The 17,134-nt window shown below is 35.5% G+C and overlaps 1 protein-coding gene across 2 annotated transcripts in view; it reads left to right on the top strand.

The window, feature by feature from the left end:
• The window catches only part of LOC148950972 (uncharacterized), a 268,560-nt gene that overhangs the window by 35,558 nt on the left and 215,868 nt on the right, over window positions 1-17,134 (top strand). The window lies entirely within an intron of this gene.

Genomic DNA, 17,134 nt, shown 5'->3' with positions numbered 1-17,134 from the left:
TATATATATATATATATATATTTCATACGAAGCTTCTTGTAGCAAAGGGCAGGGGTGTCCATTGGGGAGGGGGAGGAGGAACTAGCCCCCTAGATAATTTTTGATTATGCCTATAAAAGATATCTTTTTTTTGTATTTTCACTAGAAACCTGAAAAAAAAAATTGCCCCTCCATATTTTGAATTTTAAATAATCCTTCCCCCCTCCCTATACTTTTCGTGAAGAGGCGCCCTTGATTAAGTGTACTCTTGAGGAGAAGAGGAGATTTCCCTATATTTTACTGCAGTTGGTATTTGTTCAAAAGAAGTCCAGCAATACTATTGGAAAAGAAAAAAACGGGGACGATAAAAAGTATAAATATTATCTTACTTATTGTCAAATGTATCTTTGCAAAGAATAGATCTCCCCGTATTTTTCTGTAAAAAAGACCACAGTTTGTTGAACTTCTTATTCTAATTCATATTGTAATCTAAAATGGGACTTATGGAAAACAGCTGGATGTCCCGGGAAACGGAAAAACAGAAGACAATCCGTCACAATTTCTTTGTCGTTGAGGAGATAGGAGAGAGATATTAAAAACAAGAAAAAGATCATGTAATTCATCACTAGTACTAATGTACGAAAATTTCTGAACTTGTTCTTTTCTTTTTATAAGGTTTGTCAACTGAAAAATGTAAAGTGTATTTTTGACAGTATTTTTTGTTTTGGTTGTGTAAAACCAGATTTGTCGCAGCACCAATGGCTTGGTGATATGTCCATGAGTGGATAGAGGATTAAGATTGTTTTTTGGAGGGGGGGGGGTATAAAAAACCTGGGCTCCGTTTTGGTGTTTTCACCCCCTGTAACTAGTGACAATGGTGACGTTTCGGCGGGGGGAGCATGTGCTCCTAAAATCACCCCTGGCATTTGATAGTAGAATGGCCCCTATTGATCCCACGCGAACCACGTGGTTTATGGTTTTCTCAGTGAGAATGAAAAAACAGATGAAATTCTCACTTGAAAAACCATGAATTTTTCAAATTATCACTATAAAAACCATGAATTTTCAAATTCTCTCTTGAAAAACCATGAATTTTGTCACATTTATGTGTGTTTTTCTGGTTTTTAAAGTTAGAAATTTAAAATTAATGTTTTTTCAATTGATAAATTTAAAAATTAATGGTTTTCCAAGTGAGAATTTGAAAAACAGGAACTTACTCACTTGGAAAACCATAAACCACGTGGTCCTGTCACGAGTTTCTCACTTGGAAAACCATAAACCACGTGGTGCTGTCACGAGTCAGAACAACTGTGCTGTCGACCTCAATTCACATATCGTGAATCAATAATTCCTCTTAGAAACAACAAATTAATTTCCCTTTCTTGACAGATCAATCAATCAATGACATCATCTATCAGACTTTAATTTTCCCTTTCTTGACAGATCAATCAATCAATGACATCATCTGTCAGACTTTAAAAATTTTCGCCTAGAAACATTTCTCCAGGAATAGATCCAAAATCATTAATGTCTTTGCCTCGGGAACAGTTCTACTGGTCGAACTCCAAAGGATATTAATAACCAAAGGCCCTGGAAACAATTAGGCAAGAAACATCTTAGCGATGAATTGTTTTAGCGCGCGAAAAGGTTTCCATATAATTTGAAATGCATTGACGCAGAGATGCCAATAACAACGGAACACGCTGAATTTGCGTTTAGGGATTATTTGGGCGAAACCGTTTTAGACAGGTTATGGAACTATTTCGGTGAAACAGATAGAGACATTTTAAAAGAAGATTTTTGAAGAGATTTTGGAGGAGGTTTTGAGTGTGGTCGTTATAATACACAAGTTTCAATTGAACAGTGTTGTGAGGTCCTCTACCCCAACCCCAAAGGGTTCCAATCCTCCTACCCCAACCCCGAAGGAAGCCCCGGTCCTCAAAGCCCCCCAAACTCCCAAAGGTTCCGATCCCCCTACCACAACCCCGAAGGAAGCCACCCGTCCGCAAAGGTTCTCAGGGCTACCAAAGGACCCCCCCCCGGACCCCCCAAGACCCGCACCCCGGCCCCCAAGGTGCCCCGGCCCCCCAAGGCCCCCCCCCGCTAAACAGGCCATACCCGCGCCCCCAACGTCCTCCCCCGGCCCCCCAGGTCCCACCGACCCCCCACAGCCCTCCCCCGGCCCCCACCGGCCCCCCCCCACCCCCCCGCCCTCCCCACGTCCCCCAAGGGCCCCCCCATACCCCCCAGCCCTCCCCCCTGCCACCCCCAGCCTCCCCCCGCTCCCCCGGCTCCCCAGGGGCCACGCGGGCTCTACGCCTCCACCCCCTGACGCCTACCGGCCGCCCCGGGCCCCCAGGGCACCCCCAGGCCCCCCCTTGCTCTCCCGCTACCACCCAGGACGTCACCGGGCCGCACAGGGCCCCCAGGCTCCCAAAGGCCCTCACCCGGCCCCCAAAGGTCCACCGGGCACCCAAAGGGCCCCAGACCCTAAAGGGCCAAGGCCATACCCGAGCCCCCAAAGGTGCTCCCACAGTGACACCAGGAGCTGTCCGGTGCCAACAGTGCCAACACGCCCACACCGGGCCCCCGCACCTCAACAGGCCAGACCCGACCCCCCCAAAGGCCCTCACCGGTCCACACAGGTCCACCTGATCCCCACCCGACCACCACCGGTCTCCACAGGCTCACCCCGGGCTCACATCGCTCCACCCGGGCCCCGTGTGCTCTCCCACCCCCCCGAAGCAGGCAGCCGTTCCTCCCAGGTACCACAGGCTCCCACCCGTCCCACTCGACCCCAACCCAACCTCCCCTGGTCTCCACCGGACCACATTGCTCCACCCGGAACACCCCGTTCGCAAAGGGTCCCCCGGACCCCCCAGGACCTACCCCGGACCTCAAGTGGCACTCACCACCCCCCCCCAGCCCACGGGCCCCAAAGGTGCCACTCGCGGCTCCCGGGCGCACCGCACCCCCACAGGCCCTCACCCGGGCCTCCCCTGTCCACCGTGCTCCGACAGCTCCCGCCGTTGCTCCATGACACTCTATTACGGTCACAGTCCCTCTACCGACCCCCCCCCTCTGCCCCCCGTCCCCCAAGGTACCCTCCGGCGCCCCACTGATCCCTCCCCCCCTCCCCGGCCCCAGGATCCCCCCCACGCCTACCCCGCCCCCTCCCCAGAACCACCTCTCCCATTTTTAACATGTTTATTACGTTAATATATACTTTTAGAAAACGTTCCTTTAATACATTACCGCCTAAAACCCATTTCCAACTTGAAGTAATTATAATTTTCACCCACTTTCTCAATGAAAAAAGAAATTATTTTTTATTCAATTATAATTTTACATATAATATAAAAAATTTTCCAGTTTAGTTCGGATCTATCTCGAAGAGATGAAAAATTTAAAATACTGCTACAAATTTTTAGCTGACGATAAAAAAAGTTCAAAATTTATTATGAATTATAAAGAAGAACGTGCTCAACGACTAAGTTATCCAGAGAAAATATACATATTACACTTCAGTTATGTATTTCGTAAAGAAATAAATAAATTTAAAGTAAAAGTCTAAATTTTTCGATGGGAGATCGAAAAAGCAATACAATACTTGTGAATATTTTCCCGGACGATAAAAAGTTCTAGTTCAATTTAAAGTGTCCTCACTGAAGTCAATGACATTTAAAGTTCTCTACTGAAATTTACAAAATACCTAGATTCAATTCTAATATCTAACTAGAAAAAAAAAATAATCAACTTCAGTTATATATTTCGAAAAGAAATAAAGAAATTTAAAGTTAAATTCTAAATTTTTCGGTGGAAGATAGAAAAAGCAATACAATACTTGTGAATATTTACACGGACAATAAAAAGTTATAGTTCAATTTGCAATTTCCTCACTGAAGTGAATGAAAGGTTAAAGTTCTCTTCTTAATTTTACAAAAGAAAAATATTAAATTATAATTTAAACATATAAAAATAAAATATTCCACTTCATGTATCTATTCATCAAATACATAAATAAATTCAAAGTTCAATTATAAATTTTTCGATGGGCGATAGAAAAAGCAATACCATAATTGTGACTATTTTCAAGGACGATAAAAAGTTCTAGTTCATTGTACAGTTTCCTCACGGAAGTGCAGGAAATTTAAAGTTCTCTTCTGACTTTTACAAAAGAACAATATTCAATGCTATTTTTAAAAGATAAATAAAAAATCTAACACTTCACTTATATATTTATAACAGAAATAAATAAATTTATAGTTAAATTATAATTTTTCGGTGTAAGATAGAAAAATCAAGACCATAAATGTGAATATTTACCCGGTCAATAAAAAAGTTCTAGTTCAATTTAAAATTTCCTCAACGAAGTGACGAAATATTCTAGTTTTCTTCTGAATTTTACTAAATAAAAAAATTCAATTCTAAGTTAAACAGAGAATATAAAAATCTTCCACTTCAGTTACCTATTTCACACTGACATAAAGAAATATAATGTTCAATTCTAAATTTTTAGGAGGAAGATAGAAAAAGTCAGACCATACTTGTTAATATTTTCCCTGACTATAAACAGTTCTAGTTAACTTTACAATGTAATAACCGAAGTAAATTACAGTTAAAGTTCTCGAATAAATTTTACAAAAGAAAGTTATTCAATTCTAATTTTTTCAGGGACAACAAAAATCATACACTTCAGTTATTTATTTCACAAAGAAATAAAGAAATTTAAAGTTCAAATCTAAATTTTTAGGTGGAAGATAGAAAAATCAATACCATACTCGTGAATATAGTCCCTGACAATACTAAGTTATAGTTCTATTTAAAATTTCATCAATGAGGTGAAGAAATTTTCAAGTTATCGTCTTAATTTTACCAAAGAAAAAAATAAAATTCTAATTTAACCAGAGAAAACAAAAATCTTCCACTTCATTTCTTTATTTCGACAATACATTAATAATATTAAAGTTCAATTATAACTTTTTCTTTGGAATATATATATAGCACGACCAGACATGTGAATATTTTCACTGACAATAAAAAGTTCTAGTTCAATTTGCAGTTTAATCAATTAAGTGAATTAATTTTACAGTTATGTTCTGAATTTTAACAAAGAACACTATTCAATACTAAAGTCTCAAGAGACAACAAATATCTTCCAATTCAGTTCTCTATTTAAATAATACATATAGAAAATTGTAGTAATATTCTAATTTTTTCTGTGGAAGATTGAAAAATCAATAAAATACCTGTTAATATTTTCCCTTACGATATAATGTTTTATTTCATTGTGAACGTTCCTCAACGAAGTGACGAAAGGTTCACGTTCTCTTCTGAATTTTACTAAATAACAAAATTAAATTCTACTTTCACCATAAACAATAAAAATCTTCCACTTCAGTTCTCTATTTCTCAAATAAATAAATAAATTCAAATTTCATTTATAAAATTTTATGTGTAATAGAGAAAAAGCAATAACCGACCTGTGAATATTGTAAATGAATATAATATTATCTATTTAAATTTAAAGTTTACTCAAAGAATTGAATTTCAGTTCAAGTTCTCTTCTTAATTCTAACACAGTACAATATTCGAATCTAATTTCACCAGATACAATAAAAATCATCCAATTCAGTTATCTATTTAACAAAGACATAAAGAACTTAAAAGTACAATTCTAATTTTCTCTGTGGACGATATAAAAATTAATACCATACTTGTTAATATTGCCACTTTCAATACAAAGTTCTAGTGCAATTTAAAAGTTCATCTCGGAATTCAATTAAATTTCAACTTCTATTATGACTTTTAATAAATAACAAAATTCAAATATAATTTAAAAAGAGAAAAAAAAACTCTTCCACGTCAGTTCTTTATTTCACAAAGAAATAAAGAAATTTAAAGTACAATTCTAAATTTTTCGGTGGAAGATAGAAAAAGCAATACCATACTTGTGAATATTTTCCCGGAAAATAAAAAGTTCTAGTTCAATTTACAATTTCCTCAACGAAGTGAATGAAAGTTAAAGTTCTCTTCTGAATTTTAATAAAGAACAAAATTCAATTCTAATTACACAAGAGAAAAAAAAAATCTTCCACTTGATTTATATATTTCACAAAGACATAAAGAACTTTAAAGTACAATTCTAAATGTTTAGTTGGAAGATAGAAAAAGTAATACCATACCTGTGAATATTTTCCCGGAAAATAAAAGTTCTATTTCAATTTACTGTTTCCTCAACGAAGTGAAGTAATGTTCAAGTTCTCTTCTGAATTTTACCAAAGAACAAAATACAATTCTAATGTCCACATATAAAACAAAAAACTTACAATTCAGTTCTCTATTTCACAAAGACATAATGAAATTTAAAGTTCAATTCTAATTTTTCTGTGGAAGTTAGAGAAAGTAAGAAAAGACATGTGATTATTTTCACGTAATATACAAAGTTCTATTTCAAATAAAATTTTAAAAAACGATGTGACTTATAGTTCAAGGTATCTTATGAATTTTACTATATAAAAACATTAAATTATAATGACTCCAGAGAAAATAAAAATCTAAAACTTCTCTTATCTATTTCTCAACTACATAAATAACCATAAATTTCAATTCTAAATATTTCTGATGAAGAAATAAAAAGTAAGACAATGCATGTGACTATTTCCACGGACGATAGAAAATTCTAGGTCACTTTACATTTTACTCTAAGAATTCCTTGAAAGTTCAGGTTTTATTATTAATTTTACAAATGAAAAAAATGAAATTATAATTTAAAAACAGAAAATAAAAATCTAACACTTCAGTTCTTTATTTTCAAAAAGACATAAAGAAATTTAAAGTACAATTCTAATTTTTAGGTGGAAGATAGAAAAAGCAATACCATACTTGTGAATATTTTCACGGAAAATAAAAAGTTCTAGTTCAATTTACAATTTCCTCAATGAAGTGAAGAAAGGTTCAAGTTCTCTTCTTAATTTTAATAAATAACAAAATTCAATTATAATTTCAACAGAGAAAATAAAAATATTTCAATTCAGTATTATTTTTCTAACAGTCATAAATAAATTCATATTAAAATTCTAAATTTTTATGTGTAAGATATAAAAGCGAATACAATACCTCTGAATATTTTCCATTACGATAATATTATCTAGTTCAATTTTCACTTTAATAAACGAATTACATTACTGTTCTAGTTATCTTCTGAATTTTAATACCTAAAACAAATCTTATCTAAATTCTAAAGATAAAATAAAATACGTACACTTCACTTATATATTTCTAAATGACACAAAGACATTCAAAGTTAAATTATAAATTTTTAGGAGGAAGATAGAAAAAGTAATACCATACCTGTGAATATTTTCACGGAAGATAAAAGTTCGAGTTCAATTTAAAATTTCCTCAATGAAGTCAATGAACGTTGAAGTTCTCTTATGAATTTTATAACTGAACACACTTCTATTCTAAGTTCTACAGATAAAACAAAAATCGTACACTTCAATTCCATAGTCCTCAATGACATAAAGAAATTAAAATTTAACGTCTAAATTTTTCGATGTAATATAGAAAAAGTAACAACATACATGTTAATATTTTCACGGAAGATAAAAAGTTCTAGTTCAATATAACATGGTCAAACCTAAGTCTATTAAATTTAACTTAATATTAATAACTGTAACAACGCCAAAGCTAATTTTCTAATTTTTTCATTTAATACTTATAAACTCAAATACATTTATAGTTTAAAACCAGTAATTATTTAATTAAATTGAATCTAATATTTGTTAATGGTTCGAAATTAATGTATTTAACGACTATTTTTTTAAAGCAATGACTATAAAAAGTTAGCATTAATATTTGTATTTCCCCGGACGTGCAAATTATAAGGGTAAACTTTATCTTATAATTGTGAAAACAAACAAACTCAGAAAAAATGTTCAATGTTCCTTTAGTACCTATGCAATTAGACTAAAAATGAAGATATTTATGCAGAGTTTCAACTCGGTGTGGCTAAGTTTGCTAAAAACAAGCTATTTTCTTGCGAAAACACACAAATCCGAAAAAATGTTCAATACTCCTTAATCACATACTAACTTATGATTATATGAAGATATTTATGCGGAGTTTTAACTCTATATGGCTAAGTTTGCTAAGAACAAGCCATTTTCTTGCGAAAACACAAGATCTCAGAAAAATTCTTGTGAGGTTATGTTAAGTTAGATTTGGTTCGGTTAGCCGACGTCCGCAAGCAGAGAGGGTAAGTTAGTTTAGATTAAGTGAGGTTAGATTAAGTTAGGTTTGGCTAGGTTCGCCGACTGACGCGCGCGAACGTAGGCTAACCTAGCCTAACCTAACTTAATCTAACCTAACTTAATCTAACCTCACTTCACCGCTATGCGTGCGTACGTAGGCTCACCTAACCTAATCTAACTTAACATAACCGCACAATATTTTTTCTGATGTCGTGTGTTTTCACAAGAAAATAGATTGTTTTTATCAAACTTATACATATCGAGTTGAAACTCTGCTTAAATATATTAATTTAATAATAAGATATCAGGTGATTCATTAAAAGATCAAATTTTTTTCTGAGAGTGTGTGTTTTCTCAATAAAATATCTTGTTTTTAGAACACTTATACATAAAGAGTTGAAACTCTTCATAAATATATTCAGTTTTAGTCTAATTGCATATTTAATAAAGGACAATTGAACATTTTGTCTGAGTTTGCGTGTTTTCACAATGATAATAGAACGTTTAACTAGAACTTTTTATCTTCCGGGGGAAATTTAAAATTGAAGTAGAACTTTTTATCTTTCTTAAAAATAATCACAAGTATTGCATTAATTTTAAATTGCATACTGAAAAATTAGAATTGAACTTTAAATTTATTTATGTCTTTGTGAAATAAATAACTGAAGTGTAAGATTTTTGTTTTCTCTGAAAAATTAGAATTGAAGCGTGTTATTTGTTAAAGTTCAGAAGATAACTATAACTTTCCTTGACTTATTTGAGAAAATTTTAAAGTGAACTAGAACTTTTTTATCTTTCGTGAAAATATTAAAAAGTAGGGTATTACTTTTCTATCTACCATAGAAAAATTTAGACTTTAACTTTGAATATCCCTATGTATTTGAGGAATCAGAAACTGAAGTGGTAGATTTTTAGTTTCTCTGTAGAAATGAGAATTGAAGGGTGTTCATTTAGAATATTAATAAGAGAACATGAACTTTCACTGACGTCGTTGAGAAAATTTTAAATTGAACTAGAACATCTGATCGTCCGGGAAAATATTCACTTTTCTGGTCGTACGTTTTCTATCTTAAAAATAAAAAATTAGAATTTTACATAGATTTTCTTTTTTTCGGTGTGAAATATATAAGTTATGAGTAATATTTTTATATTATATTGTGAAATTATATTTGAATTGTTTTCTTTTGTAAAATTCATAATAGAACATTAAATATAATTGACGTAGTTTAGAAAATTGAAAATTGTACTATAAAATTTTATATTACGGGAAAATAGTCAGTTGTCTGGTATTTCTTTGTATATCTTACAACTAAAAATTTAGACTTTTAATTTGAATTTATTAATTTCTTTGCGAAATATAGAATTGAAGTGAGAGATTTTTATTTTCTCTGGTGAAATTAGAATTGAATTTGGTTCTTTAGTAAAATTCATAATAGACCTTGAACATTGATTGACTTATTTGATGATATTTCTACTTTAACTATAACGTTTTATTGACAGTGAAAATATTCAAAAGTATGTTCTTGATGTTTATAACCTCCACCTAAATATTATTAGTTTGAGTTAAATTTATGGATTTATTTGTGAAATATAGTACTGAATTGGAAGTTTTTTATTTTCTATTTAGAAATTATAATTTAATTGTGTTCTTTATTAAAATTCATAAGAGTAACTGAACTGTTCTTTAATTCCGTGAGTAAAAGGTAACTTTAACTAGAACTGTCTATCTTTCTTGGAAATATTCACATGTATTGTATTACATTTTAGATCGTCATCATACAAAGTTAGAATTTTACTTTGAATTTATCTATGTCTTTTTGAAATTGAGGAGTGATGTTGTAGATTTATATTTTATCTGTTGAAATTAGAATTGAATTTTGTTCTGTGTTAAAATTAAGAAAGAGAACTTGAAATGTCATTCACTTCATTGTTAAAATAGAAAATTTAACTAGAACTTTATATAGTCAGAGAAAATATTCAAAGTTCCTGTAGTGCTTTTTCTAACGTACACATAAATATTTAGAATTTAAATTTAAATTTATTTATGTCTTTGTGAAATAGTGAACTGAAGTGTAAGATTTTTATTTTCTCTGGTGACATTAGAATTGACTTTTGTTATTTGGTAATATTAAGAAGAGAACTTGAACATTTCTTAACTTCGTTGAGGAAATTGTAAATTGAACTAGAACTTTTATTTTCCGGGAAAATATTCACAGGTATGTTATTACTTTTTCTATCTTCCACCGAAATATTTAGAATTTTAATTTAAATTTATTTATGTCTTTGTGAAATAGAGAACTGTAGTGGAATATTTTTTTTTTCTCTTTTTATATGAGTATTGAATTTTGTTCTGTGGTAAAATTCAGACGAGAACTTGAACTTTCCTTTACGTCACAGATGACATTTTAAATTTAACTAGAACTATTTATTGTCCGGGAAAATAATCACTAGTAGGTTATTTCTTTTTCTATCTTACAGATAAAAATTTAGAATTGAAATCTAATTTTATTTATTTCATTGTGAAATAAATAACTGAAGTTTTAGAGTTTTTTTTTATCTGTTGATATTATAATTGTATTTGTTCTTTTTTAAAATTCAGAATAGACATTGAACTTTCCTTGACTTCTGTTAGTAAACATTAAATAGAACTATAAATTTTTATTGTCCGTGAAAATAGTAATAAGTCTGTTCTTACATTTTCTATCGTCCTAATAGAAATTTTGAATTTTACTTTTAATTTATTTATGTATTTTTGAAATAGTTAAATTTAGTTTAAGATTTTTATTTTCTCTGTTGAAATTAGAATAGAATATTGTTCTTTGTTAAAATTCAGAAGAGACCTTGAATTATTATTCACTTCGATGAGGAAACTGAAAATTGAAATAGAAATTTTTATCTTCATGGAAAATATTCACAGTTATGGTATTACTTTTTCTATCTTCAACCTAAAAATTTAGAATTGAACTTTAAATTTATTTATGTCTTTGTGAAATAAAGAAGTGAAGTGGAAGATTTTTATTTTTTGTTGTGAATTTATAATTGAATTTTGTTCTTTAGTAAAATTCAGAAGAGAACTTGAACTTTTCTTCTCTTCGTTGATGACCTTGAATATTGAACTAGAACTTTTTATCGTCAGGGAAAATATTCAAATTTATGGTATTAATTTTTCAATCTTCCACAGAAAATTTTAGAATTTTAATTCCAATTTCTTTGTGTCTTTGTTAAATAGAGAACTGAAGTGGAAGATTTTTATTTTCTCTGGTGAAATTAGAATTTAATATTTTTCTTTGTTAAAATTAATAAGAGTACTTGAACTTTCCTTGACTTCTGTGAGGAAATTGTAAATTGAAGTAGAACTTTTTATCGTCCTTGGTAATATTCACATGTATGGTATTAATTTTTATATCTTTCACAGAAAAATTTAGAATTGAACTTTTAATGTCTTTATTTCATTGCGATCTAAATAACTGAAGTTTAATATTTTTATTTTCTCTGGTGACATTAGAATTGAATTTTGTTCTTTTTTAAAATTCAGAAGAGAACATGAACATAAATTAACTTAGTTGAGGACATTATATATTTAAATAGAACTTTTTATATTCAGGGAAAATATTCACGTGTATGGTATTGATTATTCTATATTCCAAAGAAAAATTTAGAATTGAACTTTAAATTTATTTATTTCTTTGCGAAATAGATAACTGAATTGTATTATTTTTTATATACCTGAAAAATTAGAATTTGATAACGTTATTTGTTAAAATTCAGACTATAACTAGAACTTTAATTGAATTAATTAATGTCACTTTCCCTTTAACTATAAATTTTTCTATTCCGTTGAAATAGTCAAAAGAATGCTCTTTCTTTTTCTATCTTCCACCGAAAAATTTAGAATTGTACTTTAAATTTCTTTATTTCTTTGTTAAATAGATAAATGAATTTTAAGATTTATATTGTATCTGTAGAACTTAGAATTGCATATTGTTATTTAGTAAAATTCAGAAGAAAACGAGAATATTTCTTCACTTCATTGATGAACCTTTAAATTGAACTAGCACTTTTGATTGTCCAGGTAAATATTCACATGTATGGTATTGCTTTTTCTATCGTCCACCTAAAAATTTATAAGTGAACTGTAAATTTCTTTATTTATGTGCGAAATAAATAAGTGAAGTGGTAGATTTTTGTATTCTCTGTAAAAAATAGAATTGTCTCTTGTTCTTTTGTAAATTTCAGAAGACAACATGAACTTTCATTGACTTCTTTGAGGACACTGTAAATTTAACTAGAACTGTTTATCTTCCGTGAAAATATTCAAAAGTATGTTATTGCTTTTTCTATCTCCCACCGAAAATTTTAGAATTGAACTTTAATTTTCTTTATGTATTTGAGAAATAAATACATGAAGTTGAAGATTTTTCTTGTCTCGTTTGAAATTAGAATTGAATATTTTTATTTAGTAAAATTCAGAAGAGAACTTTAACTTTTCTTCACTTCATTGAGGAATTTTTATATTGAAATAGAAAATTTTATTGTCATTTAATAAAGTCAAAAGTCTTGTCGTGATGTTTCTATCGTACACCTAAAAATTAGAATTGAACTTTAAATTTATTTATGTCTGTGCGAAATATTTAAGTGAAGTGTAAGATTTTTGTTGTCTCTGAATATATTAGAAGTGAATCGTGTTCTTTTGTAAAATTCAGAAAAGAACTTTAACCGTCATAGACTTCGTTGATGACAATTAATAGTTAACGAGAACTTTTTATAGTCATGTAAAATATTCACAAGTATTGTATTGCATTTTATATCGTCCTCATAAAAATTAGAATTGTAATTTAAATTTATTTATTACATTATGAAATACAGAAATTAAGTGTTATATTTTTATTGTATATTGAGAACTTAGTATTGAAGCACGTTCTTTTTTAAAATTCAGAAGAAAACTTGAATTTTTTTTATCTCCAGCGAAAAATTTGGAATAGTATTTTAAATTTTTCATCTCTTCGAGATAGATCTGACCTAAAGTGGAATATTTTTATATTATTTGGACAATTAGAATTGATTAAAAAATAATTTCTTTTTAATTGAGAAAGTGGGTTAAAAAGATAAGTACTTCACGTTGGAAATTGGGTTTTGGAGGTAATTTATTAACGGACCGTTTTATAAAAGGATATAATAAACCAATAAACAGTTAAAATCAGGTCGAGGTGTTACTGGGGAGGGGGCGGGGGAGTGGGTGGGGGGCTCCAGGGCCCAGGGAGGGGGGGAGGGTTCAGAGGGGCGACGGAGGGGACAGGGGTGGACAGGTGTTCGCCGGGGGGGGTCGGGGGTGTGGCTGGGAACCGCTGAGAGGGTCCGGGAGGAACGACTGGGCCTGTAGGAGCCCGATGGACCGGGTAGGACCTGGGGCGGGCCGGGGGGGGTCGGGTGTGACCTTGAGACCCGAGGGGGACCGGTGGGGCCCGGTGGGGCCGGGGGGGGGCGGAGGGAAGCGTGTGGTCCGGGGGAGGACGGGTGTGGACAGTTTTACCCTTTGGGGTCCGGTTGGCCCGTGTGGAGCCCGGTGGCCCGGTTGGGACCAGGTGAGGGTCGGGGGGGGTCCAGGGGGGCCGGGGGGATCCTGGGGGACCTGGGAATACGGGAGTGGTCCTTCTGGGGTGTGGGAGCGCCCTCGGGACGCTGTGGGTGCCCTGGGAGCCAGGGGAGAGCCGGGGGAGACAGGGGGAGGGCGGGTGGGGCTCTGCTGGACCGGTGGGGACCGGTGAGGGCCGGTGGGGGGCTCTGGTATGGTCTTTTTAGGGTCTGGGGCCCTTTGGGTGCCTGGTGGACCTTTGGGCCCGGGTGTGGGCCGTTGGGGCCTGGTGGAGCACCTTGGGGGCTCGGGGCGGGTCCTGGGCGGGTCGGGGGCCCTGGAGGTGCGTGGGTTCCGTGGGGTACACGGAGAGGGCCGGGTTGCCGGGGGGGAGGCACTGGTTTGGGCCGGGGGGGCCCGGGATCACGGAGTGGGCCCTTGTTTGCCCGGGTGGGGCGGGGGTGGTGTGGTTGCCTGGTGTGAGCCCGGGGTAGCGGTGGGGCCCGGGGGAGGGCCGTTGGGAGAAGGTTTGAGCTGTGAGGACCGTTTAGGTCATTCGGGGGAGGGTGAGAGCCCGGGGGGCGCTGGGGGAACGGGGGGCGCCCGGGGTGCCCCGTAGGGGACCGGCGGTGTAGGGGTAGAGCAAGGGTGGCCCGGGGGGAGCCCGGGGAGCCCGGGGTTGCTCGGGGGGGCCGGAGGGAGGCCGTGGGGGTATGGGGGGGACGTTGGGGGACGGGGGGAGGGCGTGGGGGGGTGGGGGGGCCATTGGGGGACGGGGGAGGGCGTTGGGGGGTCGGGGGGCCATGGGGGGACGGGGGCGGGCCTTTGGGGGTCGGGTAGGGCCTTTTTCGGGTCTGGGGCCGTGTGGGTGCGTGGGCCCCTGGGGGGAGTGGGTGAGGGTATTGGGGGGTCCGGGGGGGGGGTCCATTGGAATCCCAGAGAACCTTTGAGGACCGGTGGCTTCCTTCGGGGTTGTGGTAGGGGGATCGGAACCTTTGGGAGTTTGGGGGCTTTGAGGACCGGGGGCTTCCTTCGGGGTTGGGGTAGGAGGATTGGAACCCTTTGGGGTTGGGGTAGAGGACCTCACAACACTGTTCAATTGAAACTTGTGTATTATAACGACCACACTCAAAACCTCCTCCAAAATCTCTTCAATAATCTTCTTTTAAAATGTCTCTATCTGTTTCACCGAAATAGTTCCATAACCTGTCTAAAACGGTTTCGCCCAAATAATCCCTAAACACAAATTCAGCGTGTTCCTTTGTTATTGGCATCTCTGCGTCAATGCATTTCAAATTATATGGAAACCTTTTCGCGCTCTAAAACAATTCATCGTTAAGATGTTTCTTGCCTAATTGTTTCCATGGCCGTGGGTTATTAATATCCTTTGGAGTTCGACCAGTAGAACTGTTCCCGAGGCAAAGACATTAATGATTTTGGATCTATTCCTGGAGAAATGTTTCTATGCGAAAATTTTTAAAGTCTGACAGATGATGTCATTGATTGATTGATCTGTCAAGAAAGGGAAATTTAAAGTCTGATAGATGATGTCATTGATTGATTGATCTGTCATGAAAGGGACATTAATTTGTTGTTTCTAGGTGGACTTATTGATTCACGATATGTGAATTGAGGTCGACAGCACAGGTGTTCTGACTCGTGACAGCACCACGTGGTTTATGGTTTTCCAAGTGAGAAACTCGTGACAGGACCACGTGGTTTATGGTTTTCCAAGTGAGAAAGTTCCTGTTTTTAAAATTCTCACTTGGAAAACCATGAATTTTTAAAATTATAACTTGAAAATACCTGTCTTTACAAAGTCTCACTTTAAAATACATACAATAACACCTCCCGGACACCACCTCCATGGTTTTTCAAGTGAGAAATTGAAAATTATTGGTTTTTCAAGTGAGAATTTGAAAAATTCATGGTTTTTCAAGTGAGAATTTCATCTGTTTTTTCATTCTCACTGAGAAAACCATAAACCACGTGGTACTCGTGGGATCAATAGGGGCCATTCTACTTTTGATCCTGGATATGTCACTATTCTTGGCAATAAAATGATTACCGAATTTGCTAATTTCTTTGAATATAGGGTGTATCTTTTTTGAACAAATAATGAAACAAATATTTTGGCTTCACATCCGGAAGCGTTTCAAACAGTTCGTGGTAACGAACTGTAAGTAAGGAGCGACCCGGCTCAATGGTAACCGAAACTCTAGAAAACGGGTTTTTGATACCAATAGATACATCAAAAGAATCAAATTTCAATGCTGATTTCAAATATATAACTTTCATCAAGTTTAGTCCTACCCATCAAAGTTACGCGCCTGAGAAAATTTGGTTGATTTTCAAAAATAGGGGGAAAGACCCCCTAAAAGTTATAGAACCTTAATGAAAATCACACCATCATATTCAGCGTATCAGAGAACCCTACTTTAGAGGTTTCAAGCTCCTATCTGCAAAAATGTGGAATTTTGTATTTTTTGTCAGAAGAAAGATCACGGATGTGTGTTTATTTATTTTATTATTTTTTTCCCAGGGGTGATCGTATTGAACCAGTGGTCCTAGAATATCGCGGGAGGGCTCACTGGAACGGAAATTAAAAGTTCTAGTGCCCTTTTTAAGTGACCAAAAAAAAATGGAGGGCAACTAGGCCCCCTCCCACGCTCATTTTTTTCCCAAAGTCACCCGATCATAATTTTTAGATAGCCATTTTGTTCAGCATGGTCGAAAATATGATAAATTTGGCTTTTAGGATGATTTAATCCCCCGAAGTCCCCGGGGGGACGGATGAAAGTTATGAACTTTACCCAATGTTAAAATATAGTATTGGTTATTGGGAAGTATACAGACGTTTTCAGGAGGGGTTTTTTATGGTAGTGAGGGGGGGTGGGTGGGTCGGGGGTTATATTGGAGGATCTGTCCATGAAGAAAGTGGTCATTGGGGCAGGGGACGTGCCATGAAGGGGGCGCCGGACTTGCCAGCATTATTTATTGGTTATTGGGAAGTATACAGACATTTTCAGGAGGGATTCTTTTTTCTGGAGGATGGGGTGGGAGGAGGGGGCTACTTGGGAGAATCTTTCCGTGGAGGTATTTCTTTGGCGTAGGGGACATTTCTATGAAGGGGGCGCCGGATTTCCAAACATTATTAAAAAAACCATCAGAAATTAAATTAAAAAAAAAACAAGTTTTTTTCAACTGAAAGTAAGAAGCAACATTTGAACTTTAAACGAACAGAAATTATAACGTATATGAGGGGGTTCTCCCCCAAGTCAATACCTCGCTCTTTACGCTACAGTTTTTTTTAGTGCTTTCAAAAGAG

This window comes from Artemia sp. Qi Xiang Cuo, chromosome 6, assembly GCF_049724085.1.
Source record: "Artemia sp. Qi Xiang Cuo chromosome 6, ASM4972408v1, whole genome shotgun sequence".
In the NCBI taxonomy this organism is placed as follows: Eukaryota; Metazoa; Arthropoda; class Branchiopoda; order Anostraca; family Artemiidae; genus Artemia; species Artemia sp. Qi Xiang Cuo.
Note: the sequence above shows the minus strand (reverse complement) of the source record. Positions and strands in the feature narration are given on the sequence as shown.